Below are 20,162 nucleotides of genomic sequence, written 5' to 3'. Positions count from 1 at the left end.
TGAAAACAGGCATTGATAAGAAAGTTTCTGCAAGACAGATAGACTACTGTTTCCTCAAAGCTGCATCTGTTCAGAAAGCTATTTAACTATATTGTTCATTGCTGTTTAACTGCAAACTGAGTCCTAGGCCAGAATCATTTTCAAGCCTACTAAACAATCCTATTGAATTCTGGAAACCTCTGAGTATGCATGAATCAGATAGACAGCAATTCTATGTTTATTTTTGAGGAAGTCCTCTATTTTCAAATAAGGCTCCTGGTTTTACAGTTTTGTAACTCATTTTTTCCGCATATGTCTGCTTTTTTACGTCACAGACACTTTCTCAGCTCTCAACCTTTCTCTCTGGATGGATATACAATGCAAACTAATTTCTCTTGAAAAATAAGTCAAGACAATAATTCATGAAAAGACCTGGGGAGCTCAAGCTTTAAATATATGAGCTGGGCACTCCAAGGGAGCACAGGCAGTACTGTAAATGAATAGTGAAGTGTCGTTTTAAGGATCAGGGTTATTTTTAGAATTAATTTACAAATACTGTACACAAATGTGTTTTTTTTAAATTCCAGGCAAACATAACTAATTATTGGACTCAAAGTATGTTGATCAGTTTAGATCAGTGGTTCTCAACCTGGGGGTTGGGACCCATTTGAGGGTCGAACGACCGTTTCACAAGAGTCGCCTAAGACCATGGGAAAAGACAAATTTCCCATGGTGTTAGGAACTAAAGCTTCTATTCTGGTGCCTTGGAACATATTTTTACAATCTGACTTTCCCTCTGACTTTCCTGCCAATCAGCTTAAAGCTCTGTTGGAAGAATTGGCACTAGACTTATGGTTGGGGGTCACCACAACATGAGGAACTGTATTAATGGGTTACGGCACTAGAAAGATTGAGAACCACTGGATGAATGATGAATGAGTTTAAACAGAACACAAAGTGAGGATTTGTATGCATGATTTTTAAGCATAATCTGATTTGTACTTACTATGTCCTAATGCGTGAGTTCAGACATCATGCTGAACAACTCAGCGAATATATTTGGCCTTGAGACTGGAAAGAATGTAGTAAAATATTAAGTGACACTCTTTCTGCAACTAGTCAAAGTTCTAAAGCACTGAATGACAGACAGTACTGGTCCTTGAAACTCTGACCATCACAGCAACACCATGGTCATATAAGTTTGATTTGGGTGCCTGGCAACTAGTGCTGAATTATAATGTTTGAAGCATCACATGGTCACCATTTACAACGTTTCCTGCTAGCTTCCAACGAATAAATGGGGAAGCTGGCAAGTCACAGTCACAGTCATGTGATGTCATGTTGTGCTTATAAAGCACATATTATTCTCTTAAAGATTGTAACTGGACTTGCTACTCATAAATCACATAATGGCATAAGTTTTTGTTTATACCATTGTTGTTTAGCAACAGTTACCACTCCCAATTATGATTGTTTAGTGAGGAGTACATGTAAGGGGGGGAGATATTATTTCACTAATAAATATTAAAGGATTCTGCTGATTGTATCTTATTGTAGAATTGACATTTAATAAATGTTATTTATATGCATGGAAAAAGCTTTTGCATCTGACAAAAAAAACTTTTTTACATAAAATAGTAAAAATTAGTGGTTTCGTTCATGATCCACTGAAATTCTTTTTGAAATTTGATTCATCAAGAATTCATAAGTGTGTTCTCAATTTCTCTCTATTATCTTTTTTGCAAGTAGAAAGGTCTAAAGCCAGGAAGACTTAATTTGAATTACCTCCTTTATTCCTTAAAATGTCAACGGTTTTCGTAATAAGTAATGGGAGATTTTTAAAAGTCAGATGTTTAAGACATGGATAGATTTTATTACATTTGATTATTGATCAGCATAAACAAAAACAAAAAAAGAAAGGGTGCAGTAACAGGCAATATAAATTTGTGTACTTTTAGAGCTAATTTTTTAACATAAAAATATATATTTCCCCTCTTAGAAAGACTCAGAGTTAGGTTTGGCTGAGAGAGAACAGCTGGCCCAAAGTCACTTATTGGGTTTATCTAGGGTAAGGCTGGAGTAGAACCCTTATCTCTATATTCCTAGTGCGGTATATATCACTATCTTGTATTGAGCTATGTAAATTAATTACCATTTTCTGGAAGTAAAACCTTTTTAAGAAAGTGTAATAAGATTGTCAAACAGGGTTAGAGAATCTCTATAACAGTCTAGATAGCTGCAGCTACAAGATTTGAGCCATCATCTTGATTTTCTTTCCTCCCTGCAGTTGCCTTTATTTTTAAATACAATTATTAAAGCATAACTCAGTGACTACAACAGACATATATTTTGCACATAGTCCATCTGTGGCCTAATTCATGGCATTTACGATCAGTGTTAGCAGGGCTGATAGGGAGGAAATGTGAAAACCAACATTGGTTGCATTTACATGCCACCTTAATTTATAAACCATGAGTTACAGACTATATTGGTTGGGTTCACAGAAGATGTGAACATGATCTAAGTATTGCCTTTAAACATGATCTATGTATTGCCCACAAGACCATATGCTGCAACGTCCTGCCTGTCGGCGACTACTTCAGCTTCAACCACAACAACACAAGAGCACGCAACAGATTTAAACTTAATATTAACCGCTCCAAACTTGACTGTAAAAAATATGACTTCAGTAACCGAGTTGTCGAAGCGTGGAACTTATACTATCATCCCCAAACCCCCAACACTTTACCCTTAGATTATCTACGGTTGACCTATCCAGATTCCTAAGAGGTCAGTAAGGGGCAAGTACAAGTGTGCTAGAGTCCCTTCCGTCCCCTGTCCTATTGCTCTCCTATATCTCCTATATCTTTCTTCTATTCCTATATCTCTTCTTCTATTCTTTCATTGATATGGTCTATTCCTATATCTTCTCTTCTATTTTTTCTTAGATATATTTTACTATGAGTATTTCCTCTATAATCTTCATCATGTATTTTACTATGTGTATATACCCACTAAAATTCTCATTGTGTATTGGACTAAATAGATAGATAGATAGATAGATAGATAGATAGATAGATAGATAGATAGATAGATAGATAGATAGATGATAGATAAATAAAATGTGATAACAAGCAAACCATCTATTTAGAAACACAGTTATAAGCATGAGAACATTTTCAGATGTTTGTTCCTAATGAAAATGAAAGTGTTTTGGAACTGCGTGTTTTCTCTGAAGTAATATTTCAATAACTATTAAGCTTTATAGAACATCCTATTAGCCTCCCTAATCAAATATGACTTCTCGAAAGGCAAATATGTTTCCTAGGAAAATCATTGGCAAGAGCCATAATAAATGATTGGGTCACAACCATTTATTTGAAAATAAAAATAGGATAGTTATTGGGCACCTTAAAGAAAAACACATACTTTATGATGTAGTTATTTTGTTGATTATTATACACTTGTTTAGAAATGTAGATCTTTTAGCTAATATATAAAATCATTGACTTCAGTTGCACAGATATAAGACTTATTGAATTAATTAACATATTCCTCATATTTCTTTTGAAGCATCTTCTCCACCAGTTTTATTAAAGGCTGATAGTCCTTCAGACTTATCTGAACTGAGCAGTTGTCCTATTGCAGAATCACCCAATAATCATTTTTAAGAGCAACAATAGATGACATTGCCTTCTATTCATTGTATTTAATTATAAATGCAGTCTGTAGGTTTAGAAATACTATTTTCGTTATTCTTTCAAGTCTTCCTTTTTCTGCAGCGATCTCTGCTATGAAAGCTGTAGTAGCAGAAGGGCTATAATACTTGCTTTACAAACCAAATGTTGCTGATTCAAGAGAGAGCAGAAAATATGATTTTTTAAAATTACTAATTTTTACTTCCTGAGCTAGATACTTTCCCTTAGCCATGTTATTTTTAAATGTCCAGGAGTGCATCATTTAGGAGTGCATCATTTTTCCTACTTCAGATGGAAGGATTTCACCTTAGGGAAGTTGTCTCATGGGAGTGTAGTGTATATGTTAGCCTAAATTGCAATCTGAATGGCATTTGAGCTGTTGCCAAAGTGTCTCAGTCTGAACAAAATCTTTCCAAACTAATTTAGAGTCAAGCAAACATGAGCATAGGACAGGAATAGTTTAAAGATGCTGTGTAGGCATAGGGGTGGTTTCCTCCTGGTTCGGACTGGTTCACCCGAGCCGGTATAGACCCGCTGGTGATGTCATGATGACATCACCAGACTGGATCATCGGTGCTGGTCCATGGGTGCACCACCTTCTTTTGAATTTATTTTGAATTTTATTTTTTTATTGTTTTTTCCTTCTGAGCATGCGCTAAAGCTGAGTTCTGGCCATCTATTTTTCAGCTTTGGGGGGGGGGGTTTGTCTCATGGCATGGGAGGAAGCAAACAGGCAGTGAGGTAGGTTAGAATCCACCACTGTTTCCAGGGTCCCCCCACATCCCTTTTGGGTCCCAGAGGGGCTATAGGGAGCATGCTTGGTCTAAAATGGGTGTGTAGGGTGCAGTGCCCTCCGTGACCCTTTTGGCTCCCAGGAGGCTGTAGGGAGGCTTGCTAGGCCCAAAAGGGATGTGTGTGGGGCTTCAAGAGAGAAAGAGAGAGAGAGAAGAAAGGAAAGGAAAGAAAAGGAAAGGAGGAAGGAGGAAGGAAGGAAGGAAGAAAGAAAGAAAGAAAGAAAGAAAGAAAGAAAGAAAGAAAGAAAGAAAGAAAGAAAGAAAGAAAGAAATCCTCACTGGGGAAGTTCGGCAAAAGTTCGGGTTTGGGAGGCCACTGAGAAGCCCCGTTGCCCAGCTGTCACCTTTTAAAACAGCTGGGGGGCTTCTCGGCGGCCTCCCGAATGCCAAACCCGGAAGTTCGGGTTTGGCGTTCGGGTTCAGGAGGACGCTGAGAAGCCCCCCGGCTGTTTCAAAAGGTGACAGCCGGGCGGCGTTTTTTTGCGGGTTTTTTTCGTTGCACGGATTAATTGATCTTACATTGTTTCCTATGGAAAACAATGTTTCGTCTTACGAACTTTTCGTCTTACGAACCTCCCCCGGGAACCAATTAGGTTCGTAAGACGAGGTATTACTATACATCAAATTATCATCGTCGAATAACACAGAGCTTACTGCATCAGTCACAGTGAATCAGCAGAAAGAACAGAGAAAGCAGAGAAAGAAAATAATGCTTTCTGGCTCCCTCTTATGGCAATTCGCAACGCTACCTCTTAAAGCTATAGTACTGCAATACATACAAGCATTCATTGTTAGCTTGTTTATATATTGCAAACCCAACTGTTTTGTACAGTACTAACACTCTATATAGAAATAATCTGCTTCTTAAATTGAAGCATAAACTGCAGGTTTGAATAGTCACATACAAGGGTAGAGCTGAAATTTATTTTTTCCACTTGGTTTAGTGTTACTTTGAAAGACTCAAAGAAAAATTAAAAAAGGGGGCTTGGTTTATGGAATATTTTTAGCAAAAATTAAATAGAGCATATTAATATAAAATGGTAGGAAATACTTCTTTATTTATAATACTTTTATTATAAAGACCAGGCAACAATAGCTTTACATAAAAAATTCCATACATCTGAATTCTGATGACATCATAATCAATTCCAACTGAATTACCCCAGACCATTCTTGAGTATATGCACCTTAAGAGAAGTTGTGAAGTGGGGGCATTAAAAAGAGTCAGTCACAACAAGCATAGAACAAAGAGCATCTATTATTACAAGGTCAGTTGGAAAAGGAATTATTTTTGTCAGACAGTATTTGATATATTTTAATCCCTCAAAAATTGAATTAATTATTTTAGCATATCAGTATAAACTCTCTGTAATCTGTAATGTTTATTTATAGTATTTAGGGGACTTTTTTAGAAGATTATTTTCCTATCTTTCTGCTTTTCCTATACCCATTACCGAGAAAAAATAAGTAGATGGTGGAAATATACAACTTCATTGTTTCAATTATTGCTTGTATTCTTTAAAATAATTTTTGTATTTTGCAGCAATTAATGACTTTCAGGTGTTAGTTCTGCCAGAATGATTAAAGAACATTTTGTATATTATTGGACTTTGTCAAACTATGATCATTTCACCTTATCTCCTCTCTATCATTTTAGATTTTTCATTTTAAAAAAATATTCCCAACAACATTAATTTTTCTGATGTAAAAGAACAAACGCAACCAGGGATGGGTTGTGGATTTTCCCACTGGTGGTTCACTCAGTGGGGTATGTGTCCATTGAGCTTTGATATGGTCGATTGACTAATCAAATAAAGTTGATATTGATATTGTGTCCATTGAGCATGCATGCGCAATGCTTAAAAAAAGATGGTGGCACCTCTGGCACTGCCGAAAGAACCAGTTCAGGGGCGTGGCCTGGGTCATTGCTGGTTCCAGCAACCCAAGCCTCCAAATTACTACCGGTTTTATAGAACCGGTCCAAACCGGGAAGAACCCACTGTCAAGCCGATGCAGATGTTGGGAGGAAAAAACATCAGCTCGCCACACTATCAATAGAAGACCTGTTGACTATAGAAATCCGGGAGGGGTGACTTCAGGAGGGAGCAAATGTATCCACAACACATTTTTTTTGATCTACAGTGTTCCCTCGATTTTCGCGGGTTCGAACTTCACGAAAAGTCTATACGACGGTTTTTCAAAAATATTAATTAAAAAATACTTCGCGGGTTTTTTCCCTATACCACGGTTTTCCCCACCCGATGACGTCATATGGCATTGCCAAAGTTTTGTCTGCCTTTAATAAATATATTTTTTTAGTAAACTTTAATAAATAAACATGGTGAATAATAATCTGAATGGTTGCTAAGGGAATGGAAAATTGCAATTTAGGGGTTTAAAGTGTTAAGGAAAGGCTTGTGATACTGTTCATAGCCAAAAATAGTGTATTTACTTCCGCATCTCTACTTCACGGAAATTCGACTTTCGCGGGCGGTCTCGGAACGCATCTCCCGCGAAAATCAAGGGAACACTGTATTTATAAAAAATAAAGTGATTAATGCAGGTGCTTGACAATGAATGGTAGCTGTTGTGAAATTTATAGGAATGTGCTGTATTCTAAGTGACTTGATAACCTCCCATAGCAATAATAAATATAAATGACACATCCTAAAAATAATTCAGTCACAACTCTTTTAGCAAGAATGTGTGATAACTATTCCATTCATTGGTTGTTGACTCACTTTTTAGGTGAAGTGAATGAAAGTCCATATTACTCAGCTCATGTTCCTCCTTTTAATGACTATGATTAATCTAAGTCTTCTCATTTTTCAATTAGGTACTATTGTAAATGCTGATCTCTGTAGCCAAGAAGTAGTGAAGTAGCTCAATGTCATTTAAGGTTGAATTATTAAAACTATAAGGGGAAAAAATGGAATGAATTTTTCTAAAGCAGCAACTCATACACAATCAGAAATTCTAAGCATTAAACATACATTCCGATTCTCAATAAAGTTAAAAATACAAGCATGTGTCAAAATATTTTTAATACACACTCTTTTAAAATATTGTTCAATGAAATCAAACAGCATTTCTGCTTGGGCATGAACAAACAGTGCACATGTTTTTTGTTTGAATATGTAATTGTTTATCTTCATAGATCTGATAATGTCACTTAGTGTTTCCCAACCTTGGCAACTTGAAGATATTTGGACTTCAACTCCCAGAATTCCCTAAACCAGCGAATGCTGGCTGGGGAATTCTGGGAGTTGAAGTCCAGATATCTTCCAGTTGCCAAGGTTGGGAAACACTGACTTAGAAAAACCTCCTTGCTCATTTTTGTTTACTTTTACTGAGTTTTTCTTTTTAAAAAAGATTCACCTTAGCAGAAACAATATGTAACGGGAATGCTGCAAACGTTTTAGAAATTGAACAAGCAATAAAATCAACACAATGTTAAGAATCAAGGCATCTAAATTGAACAATAGAAAACAAAAATAGAGAAGGTAAATGAAAGCAGTTTATTTCTTAGATGGCCTCTTAGTTTCAGATTTTTCTTTGCTCTGAATGTTGTTGAATCTGACAAGATATATAGACAGATTTGTCAATGTGTTTATTGTTGTTGCATAATAAAGTAAATACTTTATTATTAAAACTTCTGTATATGAATTAAAACTTCTGTGTATGATAAGACTGTATGTATGTTTTTTATATATTGGGGTTCCTTGTTTTTTAGACTTTTTAAAATGTATTATTGCTATTTTAGAGTTTAACTATTACATTTCTCATTATATATTGTTTTTATCATTGCTGTAAGCTGCCACTAGTCCATGGAGAGGGGCGGCATACAAATCTAATAAATAATAATAATAATAATAATAATAATAATAATAATAATAATAATAATAATAATAATAACAACAACAACAACAACACAACAACAACAACTACATAAATATAATATAAAAAACAATCTACAAAAACAACCTGGTAAATCATCAAAAACAACAGACAACATAACAGGCAACAGGAATAACAATGGTAATGGGGCAAATACATTAATAATAATAATAATAATAATAATAATAATAATAATAATAATAATTCACTAAATTATTAAAATGCTTATATGGTTCTTATAATGATGGAAAAAAGAAAGGATAATTTGACAGTGAAAATACAATAATGTAGGCATCAGGTGAGCTCCTTGCCATAGCATTAATCAACCACTTCTGAAAAGGCCTTTATCTTGCCCACTTTACCTCATCAATTGCCCTCATCAATTGAGGGTATCTGGAGAAGATGTTAAGACCTTCAGAAAATATGGAGGGAAGAGCTGTAGGCCTCAGAGTTTAAAGGTAGAAACATAGAAACATAGAAACATAGTCTGACGGCAGAAAAAGACCTCATGGTCTATCTAGTCTGCCCTTATACTATTTTCTGTATTTTATCTTAGGATGGATATATGTTTATCCCAGGCATGTTTAAATTCAGTTACTGTGGATTTATCTACCATGTCTGCTGGAAGTTTGTTCCAAGGATCTACTACTCTTTCAGTAAAATAATATTTTCTCATGTTGCTTTTGATCTTTCCCCCAACTAACTTCAGATTGTGTCCCCTTGTTCTTATGTTCACTTTCCTATTAAAAACACTTCCCTCCTGGGCCTTATTTAACCCTTTAATATATTTAAATGTTTCGATCATGTCCCCCCTTTTCCTTCTGTCCTCCAGACTATACAGATTGAGTTCATTAAGTCTTTCCTGATACGTTTTATGCTTAAGACCTTCCACCATTCTTGTAGCCCGTCTTTGGACCCGTTCAATTTTGTCAATATCTTTTTGTAGGTGAGGTCTCCAGAACTGAACACAGTATTCCAAATGTGGTCTCACCAGCATTCTATATAGCGGGATCATAATCTCCCTCTTCCTGCTTATTATACCTCTAGCTATGCAGCCAAGCATCCTACTTGCTTTCCCTACCGCCTGACTGCACTGTTCACCCATTTTGAGACTGTCAGAAATCATTACCCCTAAATCCTTTTCTTTTGAAGCATTTGCTAACACAGAACTGCCAATACAATACTCAGATTGAGGATTCCTTTTCCCCAAGTGCATTATTTTACATTTGGAAACATTAAACTGCAGTTTCCATAGGTAGCCTTTGTAATAGGTTAGTACTTGTATTAGTATTTTGAACAAGGCCTAGCAACAGATTTTCACCTCCTACCAACAGCTAAGCAGTAAAATAATGTTACTGTTATCAATCAATCCCAATTAGCAACTCATTCGATTGATTTTAATCTAACTAAAGTTCTCAAATCACTTCCAAAGTAGGCCAGGTCCAAATCAGGTCATTTTTAAAAGCTGCAGGGATGTTTGTCCCAGCTAATTCAGTGTTACATACAGAAGGAAAGTTCAGCAATAAAAACTATTTTAGGCCTTTCGTTAGTGTACTAGATATAAGAATGCCTTAGAAGGAATACAGTATTTTTAAAAAGGTGACAGGGCATCACTTTTACAAGAGGAAAAAACCACACACAAATAGTAAAGTTATTCTTTAATCTTTGTGCAGCTAAATTATCCTGCCCAGTCAATGGTAAAAAACATGAATTGCCTTACTTACATTAAATGAAAAGCAGTAAAGGTTTTCTGCGTATTATATCAGTGCATTCCTTTATCACCTCTTTCAACTTCTTTTTCAATGGTTTTATGCAGGTGCTAAAAGATTTGAGAAATAAAATGACTGTCATGGAGCACAATATTACCAGCAGCATCTTTTGAAATTAACATCCAGGTAAGGCTATGCATACTCTAATATAAAATACATGCTTTCTGTTTTTACATCTAATTGATGGGATGCAAAGGAACAATATGTGATTTGAATGATAAATTCTAGGTGGAGATACCATGAATGGGATTAGAGTAAAAACTGAGCCTTGGATGTGCTATTACAGCACACTGCATATAAGAAAATGACAGAAATATACTATATTAGATTTATTCACAGGAAAAAAAAACTGATAAAAAGTAATCAATGAGAAGAAAGATCAGTTAAGATTAAAAGAAAAGGTGAGAAAACAGTTGAAGTGTGTTTTTGAGGGGGAAAAATAGAAAAAAATTGAATGGATTGAGGAAGTCTAAAGAAGGAACCTCCAGCAATGCAAAATTAATTTGTTTTAAAAAATTAGGAAATAATTTGAAACTTAAGTATTTATTTATTTATTTATTTATTTATTTATTTATTTATTTATTTATTTATTTATTTATTTATTTATTTATTTATTAGATTTGTATGCCGCCCCTCTCCGTAGACTGGTATTTAGTATATTTGGGAATAATAGTGGAAGGTCAAAGAGAAAATTTGAAACATTGCATATATAGTATGTTAGCATCCAAGAACCAATTAATGAAGAGAGTAATGCAGTGATGGCTAATTTTTGTCATTTGTGCTGAAAGCGCATGCGCGCGAGAGAAAGCATATGCATGCCGGCACCCATAATACAATGCACCCCCCCTGTACATGCATGCAAGATCTTCCGCTCTTGCTGCCCCTTTGCATGCAATCTCCCATGCCCCCATACTCCCATGAATGCATGCTTGACCCCCATGCCTTGTTTGGGGCCTAGCAGGCCTCCCTGCAGCCTCCTGAGATCCAAAATGGGCCGTGGGGAGTTGCATTGTACCCACTACCGCCCTATTTTGCGTTTAATAGGCCTCCCAGCAGCCTCCTGGGCCCAAAAGCTGGCCAAGATAGTATAGCAATCAATATTAAAATATCAATATGGTTTGTTTAGTGTGCAGCCTGTATAATATATTTATATGTGATACTGTATATATCCTGTTTCCCCGAAAATAAGACGTACCCCGAAAGTAAGGCATGTCAGAGGTTTTGCAGAATTTGCTAATATAAGGCACCCCCCGAAAATAAGGCGTAGTCAAGTTTACATACGGTACGGTAGAAAAACATACAGTACCATTCAAAGCTGTTCATAGCGGTACCATAATAATGTGGCGTCCCCTGCTGGCCCCTTCCATAGCTTTGTACCATGCTGTCTCATTGCCATTACAGTCTCCACTACAGTGCGTAGACTGTAGTCCCTCTGGTGGCCGGAAGCTGCAATAGCGGGTGTATATTGTTGTACCATATAAGTGCTCTCATTTGTGTGTGTGGATGTGTGTTTGGATGCCTTAATTTCTGCCTGTGAATTTGTCTTATTTGAGAAATATAAGACCCCCCCCCCCCCCCAAAAAAAAAAAAAGACGTAGCACAACTTTTGGAGCAAAAATTAATATAAGACAGTGTATTATTTTCGGGGAAACACGGTAGAACAGAACAAGTAAATGATTTTATGTAAATATTTGTTTAAAAGATAGTGAATAATATATTGTGAGAATATTTGTCAAAAGTGAAAATCTATGTAACAGCTTGCTTCTGCCCATTTTTCTACATGGAAATGAGAATTAAGTCGGCAGAAACATGAAAGTTGAATTCAATGGAAATGAGATACTGAAAAGTGTGTTGACAAAGCAAGAGGTGGGGTCAGGAATGAATGGGTATTGACTGAATGTTGATTGAATACAAAATCAACAGAAATTCATTGTAGTAATTTAGTCATGTAAAAGGAGTGAATAAAGATTAAGATACAAAACAAATATATGAAGATTGAGTGAAAGTACTGAGAGAAGAGGAAGGATTTTTAAAAATGCTGTTGGGTTGTTAGTACGCTCAAAAAGAGATGAGAATTGTTAAAACAAATGATAATAAAATAATAATTTATTATTGTAAACCGTCTCCCCACCTTTCTATATCATTCAAGGCAGGCCAGGAAAGCGGGACTGGCCCAAATTCACTATTTGGCTGGCTCTCATTTATATTGAAATGATATGATAGAAGCATGATTGGTGTGCAAGAATTACAAAAATATGAACATATATCCTGATTGCGTTGGTGTAAACCATGCTAACAATATTTTTAGCTGTGTTAATGCCACAAATTTGTTTGGATCATTATGTCTTTTTCTGCTATGGCTAGCATTGCTTTCATCACAATCATAGTACAGTGATACCTCGTCTTACAAATCCCTTGTCATACAAACTTTTCGAGATACAAACCTGGGGTTTAAGATTTTTTTGCCTCTTCTTACAAACTATTTTCACCTTACAAACCTACCGCCGCCGCTGGGATGCCCCGCCTCCAGACTTCCGTTGCCCGTGAAGCACCCGTTTTTGCGCTGCTGGGATTCCCCTGAGGCTCCCCTCTATGGGAAGCCCCACCTCCAGACTTCCGTGTTTTTGTGATGCTGCAGGGGAATCCCAGCAGCGCAGAAACGGGTGCTTCTCTGGCAATGGAATTCTGGAGGTGGGGTTTCCCAGCGAGGGGAGCCTCAGTGAAATCACAGCATCGCAAAAACACAGAGGTCCAGAGGTGGGGTTTCCCATGGAGGGGAGCCTCAGGGGAATCCCAGCAGCACAAAAACGGGCGCTTCGGCTGGCAAAAGGGGTGAATTTTGGGCTTGCACGCATTAATCGCTTTTCCATTGATTCCTATGGGAAACATTGTTTCGTCTTACAAACTTTTCACCTTAAGAACCTCGTCCCGGAACCAATTAAGTTTGTAAGACAAGGTATCACTGTACAGTATTTAGTTTAACGGCCACTCATTCAGCGATTGTTTCAACTTACGATTGTGCTGAGTGACACTTAAAACCAGTCCTTGTAGCTTCAGCTCTCACAGAGGCCCTGCAGTCACACGATTGTGATCTAGGTCTCAGTGACTAGCATGTAATTACGACATTGCAGTATCCAAAGTGATGTGATTCCAACCTTCACTGTCCCTTCCAACAAGCAAAGTCAATGGGAAAGTCAGCAGGATGTTGCAAAGGGCAAATAGGTGAGATTTTCTTAAATTGGTGGGATTTGTCTAACAGCAACCGGAGGTGCCAGAACTGCAATTATTAAGTGGCATGGTTACATGACATTGCATCTCATCCAGTGTTTCTTGATCCCTGAATGTACACTCCATTATAACGGTTTATGTGAATCATTAGTTGTCTCAGTTTACTGTTTTTCCTCTTATAAAACGAAACAATGATTTATAGCTAATGTTTATATAGTACAAGGCAAAGTGCTTGGTTTGAGGTAAGGCTTCTCTCTGCCTTGATCTGATTGTATTCTCCAATGTCTTGAGAGCTGTACTTGGAGATCAGTCATTTGTCCTAAAATAGCCTATGGTCAAAACAAAAGCACAATGAAATTGTGTTCCATTTTTTAAAAAATGCCTGAACATCTTTTTAAAAAATGCTATCTGTATATACAGTATTTAAGCCAACAAAAATAAAGTGGTTTGCAAAAATCATTTTGTACTGTTCAATGTAAGGACAGAACAAATTCACTAAAAGTAATAGTCATTTCCATATTTATTTATTTAAACTTATACTCTATCCCAATCTAATGATCTCAACATCTTACAGAGTACACAATACCTCCAAGGTCCCTTCCAACTCTGTTATTCTGTTATTCTAATATACAAAAGTAAAAGAATCCATGAGTCTTCGGAGAGGGGCGGCATACAAATCTAATAATTTGAATTGAATTGAATGATATGATTAAAAATAACAAAAACCTCAACAACAAAGACAAACTAAAAAGGTGGCACAACGTTTGAGATTACAGAGATTGCAGAATTGGTGTTATGTATTCCCAATGCCAAGAAACAGTAACCATGCAGGTTGCTATGTTCTAGACCAGCCGTCCCTAACCCTGGCGGCTTAGGGATGGTACTATGCAAGCAGCGGGTAAGCGTGTGAGCATGCTCATGTGCGCAACTCCATTTGGACAAGTATTTTATTTATTTATTTTATTTATTAGATTTGTATGCCGCCCCTCTCCGTAGACTCGGGGCGGCTCACAACACAATAAAACAGTTCATGACAAATCTAATAATTTACAATTTAAAGTATTTCAAAAACCCCATTATTAAGCAAACATACATACAAGCATACCATACATAAATTGTATAGGCCCGGGGGAGATATCTCAGTTCCCCCATGCCTGACGACAAAGGTGGGTTTTAAGGAATTTACGAAAGGCAAGGAGGGTAGGGGCAGTTCTAATCTTTGGGGGGAGCTGGTTCCAGAGAGTCGGGGCCGCCACAGAGAAGGCTGTTCCTCTGGGGCCTGCCAACCGGCATTGTTTGGTTGACAGGACCCGGAGAAGGCCAACTCTGTGGGACCTAATCGGTTGGTGGGATTCGTGCGGCAGAAGGCGGTCTCGGAGATATTCTGGTCCGATGCCATGAAGGGCTTTAAAGGTCATAACCAACACTTTGAATTGTGACCGGAAATTGATCGGCAACCAATGCAGATTGCAGAGTGTTAGTATACTTACCTGCAGCAATGGGATACGAGCCAGAATGCTAAATTGTGCTCGCCACTGTGGCTCGTAAGTTCTTGCGGGACCAGTGCGATTTTGCTGCTGCATCTGTGGAGATAGCAAAATTGTGCATGGAGCCGCAGGTGCGCCCGTGTTTCAGCATGCGTGGAAGCAAAAAAAAACCTTGCTGAAACACAGGCACACCTGTGGTTCCGTGTGCGATTTTGCTACCTCCATGGGTGCAGCAGCAAAATCACATTGGTCCCGCAAGAACTTACGAGCTGCGGTGGCAATTTAGTGTTCCGGCTCATAGCCCACCACTGCTCACCTGACACTTCTGTGGCCCAGTTCTGAATGGGCCACAGCTTTGTACCAGATTGGGGGTCCCTGTTCTAGATTAGTTGCCATTTCCAAGTAATGTTTAAGGGCAGTCCCAAGTAAAGCATATTCCAGTTGTCTATCCAGATAGTAGTGAGAATTCTAAATAATAATAATAATTAATAATAATAATTTATTGGATTTGTATGCCGCCCCTCTCCATAGACTCGGGGCGGCTAACAACAATAATAAACACAACATGTACAATCCAATAATAAAAAACAACTAAAAACCCCTATTATAAAACCAAATATACACACAAACATACCATGCATAACTTGTAATGACCTAGGGGGAAGAGCTATCTCAACTCCCCCATGCCTGGCGGTATAAATGAGTCTTGAGTAGTTTATGAAAGACAGGGAGGGTGGGGGCAGTTCTAATCTCCGGGGGGAGTTGGTTCCAGAGGGCCGGGGCCGCCACAGAGGAGGCTCTTCCCCTGGGGCCCGCCAAATGGCATTGTTTAGTCGATGGGACCCGGAGAAGGCCAACTCTGTGGGACCTTATCGGTCGCTGGGATTCGTGCGGTAGCAGGCGATTCTGGAGGTAATCTGGTCCATTGCCATGTAGGGCTTTAAAGGTCATGACCAACACTTTGAATTGTGACCGGAAACTGATCGGCAGCCAATGCAAGCCACGGAGTGTTGAAGAAACGTGGGCGAATCTTGGAAGCCCCACGATGGCTCTCGCGGCTGCGTTCTGCACGATCTGAAGTTTCTCCTAAACCAAGTAAAGTTGTAATTAGTACACCAATAAAGCTAAGCAAAGGCCCTTCTAATCTTAGTCTCCACTTGACATTCAAGCAGCAGCCATGAGTCCATGAGGACCTTCAAATTGTCAGTTTGCTACTGTGAGACTATTTCCCCAAACAGGGATAATACCGGCATTGACAGTACAGTGATCCCTCGAGTTTCGCGATCTCGATCTTCGCGAAAACGCTATATCGCGATTTTTCAGCAATTGTTACCATCTCGATCTTCGCGAACACTATATCGCGATTTTCCCCACCCGATCAGGTCACTCTCTTCCTTCCTTTCTCATCTTTCTTTCTCTCTCTCTATGTTGCTTCTTCCTCTCTCACACTCTCTTCCTCCCTCTCTCATCTCTTTCTTTCCTTCTCTCTCTTTCTCTCCCCCTCTTGCTCTCGAGCGGCCGCCTAGCAGCTGATCTGCTCGGCAGCGCAGCAGCAGCGAGGAGCCGAAAATCTTCGGCTCCTCGCTGGTGCTGCGCTGCCGAGCAGATCAACTGCTAGGCGGCCGAAGGAACGTTCCCTGGGTCTTCCCCGCCGCCTCGGATCCTCGCTGATGCCCGCCCGCCGTTTGCCGCTCGCCCCGTTCGGCGGCCGCACGTCCCGTTCGCCCGCCGCTCGCCCCGTTCGCCAGCTGCTCCCCTCGTTCGCCCCCCCACTCCCCTCGTTCGCCCGCCGCTTGCCTCATTCGCCCGCCGCTCCCCTCGTTCGCCCCCCACTCCCCTCGTTCGCCCGCCGCTCCCCTCGTTCGCCCCCCACTCCCCTCGTTCGCCCGCCGCTCGCTTCGTTCGCCCGCCGCTATCGAACTTGCTATCGAGCCTGCTAATGAAATCCAACCCGCAGCGGCCCTTTCCCTCTCCAGGCTGCGGGAGGGGTCCGGAGAACAATGCCTGGCGCCGCGCTCCCGGCTGGGCTTTTTCCCCCCATTTCCCCTCGGGTGGAATTTCAGACCCTCCGCCGGTTGGATTTCATTAGCAGGCTCGATAGCAAGTTCTTCCTCCCTTTAGAAAGCCCCGCAGCCTCCTCCGCCCGGCGAGGCCGCCAGCGAGGACCCGCAAAGCCGCCGCCGCCGCAGCGAGGCCAAGCCGCCCGCTCCCACGGCACGGGCTCCCAACACAGCGCCGCTCAGCCCGCCCTCGGCGATGCCTCCGCGGATCTGCAAACCCAGCCGAGCGACGCCTCTGGTCTGGGCGAAGGCAGTGGGCAGGCCCCGCCGCAGCAGTCCCCGCGGGCACCGCGCGCCAAGGGCCGGCCAGGCCGCCGGCCAACAAAGGGGCTCCCTCGCCTCCAGCGCGGCAACTTGGAGCCCGGCACGCCCCGCAGCCCTCGCCTCGCCCGCCCCCGCCTGGCCGGCGCTCCGGCTACCCCCGGCTGAGGAAGAACCGAGTAGCCCCCGCCCTCCCCCGCCCGGCTCCCTTCAGGCCCCCGGGGCCAAGCGGGCGGGGGGCGGGCGGGACTTCGCCTGTCTCCGCCGCCAGCATCGCCCCTCCGGCGGGCTGGCCTCCCCCGCCCGCCTCTGCTGCAGCCGCCGCCGCCTCCCCGACTGGCACAAAAGGGCCCCGCCCGCCCCGCCCCGAACCTTACCTTGCGAGTTTTTGGCTGCGGGGGGAGAAGTAGGATTTTCCTAACTCCCTCCCCCTGCAGCCAAAAACTCAAAGCCTGTATCCTGCCGCCCGGTTTACCCAGGACACGAGCGGCGAAGTGACTTGGAGGAATGGAGATCCGGCCCTTCACTTGCCCTCCCAGCAAAAGGCAAAGCCGCGCAGCTCCCCAGCCGCCAAAGGAGGCTTAACCCCACCCCTCTGTCCCACTCATCGCCCGTGGTCGGCATAACCTCCTCCTGCCTATCCCCGCTTTTCTGCCGGCCACGGGCGATGGGTGGGACAGAGGGGTGGGGTTAAGCCTCCTTTGGCGGCTGGGGAGCTGCGCGGCTTTGCCTTTTGCTGGGAGGGCAAGTGAAGGGCCAGATCTCCTGCCTCCTGCCTCCCCCCCCCAATGTCTCCGCTGTAGCAGCTGCTACAATAGACTTCCACGCCTTTCGTCCGTGCCTGGCGGGAGGTGAAGAGTTCTTTGCCCAGTGCAAAGTTGACAGCAAGCAGTTCCGCAGTCGCCGAAGGAGGCTTAACCCGCCCGGTTTCAGTGGGGTTTCCCCGTTGCCCAGGGATTCCTGAACCCACCACAGCCACCTCCGTTCGGGCGAAGGAATCCCTGGGCAACGGGGAAACCCCACTGAAACCGGGCGGGTTAAGCCTCCTTCGGCGACTGCGGAACTGCTTGCTGTCAACTTTGCACTGGGCAAAGAACTCTTCACCTCCCGCCAGGCACGGACGAAAGGCGTGGAAGTCTATTGTAGCAGCTGCTACAGCGGAGACATTTTGGGGGGGAGGCAGGAGGCAGGAGATCCGGCCCTTCACTTGCCCTCCCAGCAAAAGGCAAAGCCGCGCAGCTCCCCAGCCGCCAACGGAGGCTTAACCCCACCCCTCTGTCCCACCCATCGCCCGTGGTCGGCATAACCTCCTCCTGCCTATCCCCGCTCTTCTGCTGGCCACGGGCGATGGGTGGGACAGAGGGGTGGGGTTAAGCCTCCTTCGGCGACTGCGGAACTGCTTGCTGTCAACTTTGCACTGGGCAAAGAACTCTTCACCTCCCGCCAGGCACGGACGAAAGGCGTGGAAGTCTATTGTAGCAGCTGCTACAGCGGAGACATTTGGGGGGGGGGGAGGCAGGAGGCAGGAGATCCGGCCCTTCACTTGCCCTCCCAGCAAAAGGCAAAGCCGCGCAGCTCCCCAGCCGCCAAAGGAGGCTTAACCCCACCCCTCTGTCCCACTCATCGCCCGTGGTCGGCATAACCTCCTCCTGCCTATCCCCGCTTTTCTGCCGGCCACGGGCGATGGGTGGGACAGAGGGGTGGGGTTAAGCCTCCTTTGGCGGCTGGGGAGCTGCGCGGCTTTGCCTTTTGCTGGGAGGGCAAGTGAAGGGCCAGATCTCCTGCCTCCTGCCTCCCCCCCCCCAATGTCTCCGCTGTAGCAGCTGCTACAATAGACTTCCACGCCTTTCGTCCGTGCCTGGCGGGAGGTGAAGAGTTCTTTGCCCAGTGCAAAGTTGACAGCAAGCAGTTCCGCAGTCGCCGAAGGAGGCTTAACCCGCCCGGTTTCAGTGGGGTTTCCCCGTTGCCCAGGGATTCCTGAACCCACCACAGCCACCTCCGTTCGGGCGAAGGAATCCCTGGGCAACGGGGAAACCCCACTGAAACCGGGCGGGTTAAGCCTCCTTCGGCGACTGCGGAACTGCTTGCTGTCAATTTTGCACTGGGCAAAGAACTCTTCACCTCCCGCCAGGCACGGACGAAAGGTGTGGAAGTCTATTGTAGCAGCTGCTACAGCGGAGACATTTGGGGGGGGGGGGGAGGCAGGAGGCAGGAGATCCGGCCCTTCACTTGCCCTCCCAGCAAAAGGCAAAGCCGCGCAGCTCCCCAGCCGCCAAAGGAGGCTTAACCCCACCCCTCTGTCCCACCCATCGCCCGTGGTCGGCATAACCTCCTCCTGCCTATCCCCGCTTTTCTGCCGGCCACGGGCGATGGGTGGGACAGAGGGGTGGGGTTAAGCCTCCTTTGGCGGCTGGGGAGCTGCGCGGCTTTGCCTTTTGCTGGGAGGGCAAGTGAAGGGCCAGATCTCCTGCCTCCTGCCTCCCCCCCCCCAATGTCTCCGCTGTAGCAGCTGCTACAATAGACTTCCACGCCTTTCGTCCGTTCCTGGCGGGAGGTGAAGAGTTCTTTGCCCAGTGCAAAGTTGACAGCAAGCAGTTCCGCAGTCGCCGAAGGAGGCTTAACCCGCCCGGTTTCAGTGGGGTTTCTGAACCCACCACAGCCACCTCCGTTCGGGCGAAGGAATCCCTGGGCAACGGGGAAACCCCACTGAAACCGGGCGGTTTGGACTTTCCATTCCTCCAAGTCACTTCGCCGCTCGTGTCCTGGGTAAACCGGGCGGCAGGATACAGGCTTTGAGTTTTTGGCTGCAGGGGGAGGGAGTCGGGGAGGCGGCGGCGGCTGCAGCAGAGGCGGGCGGGGGAGGCCGGCCCGCCGGAGGGGCGATGCTGGCGGCGGAGACAGGCGAAGTCCCGCCCGCCCCCCGCCCGCTTGGCCCCGGGGGGCTGAAGGGAGCCAGGCGGGGGAGGGCGGGGGCTACTCGGTTCTTCCT

The 20,162-nt window shown here is 43.2% G+C and overlaps 1 protein-coding gene across 2 annotated transcripts in view; it reads left to right on the top strand.

The window, feature by feature from the left end:
- The window catches only part of SGMS2 (sphingomyelin synthase 2), a 54,078-nt gene that overhangs the window by 13,682 nt on the left and 20,234 nt on the right, over positions 1-20,162 (top strand). For both annotated transcript variants that reach the window (XM_070757924.1, XM_070757925.1), the window contains exon 2: positions 10,185-10,263. The gene's annotated coding sequence lies outside the window, so the exon portion shown is untranslated. The remainder of the gene's footprint in view (positions 1-10,184; positions 10,264-20,162) is intronic.

The sequence above is a fragment of the Erythrolamprus reginae genome, chromosome 7 (genome assembly GCF_031021105.1).
Source record: "Erythrolamprus reginae isolate rEryReg1 chromosome 7, rEryReg1.hap1, whole genome shotgun sequence".
NCBI classification, from domain to species: Eukaryota; Metazoa; Chordata; class Lepidosauria; order Squamata; family Dipsadidae; genus Erythrolamprus; species Erythrolamprus reginae.
Note: the sequence above shows the minus strand (reverse complement) of the source record. Positions and strands in the feature narration are given on the sequence as shown.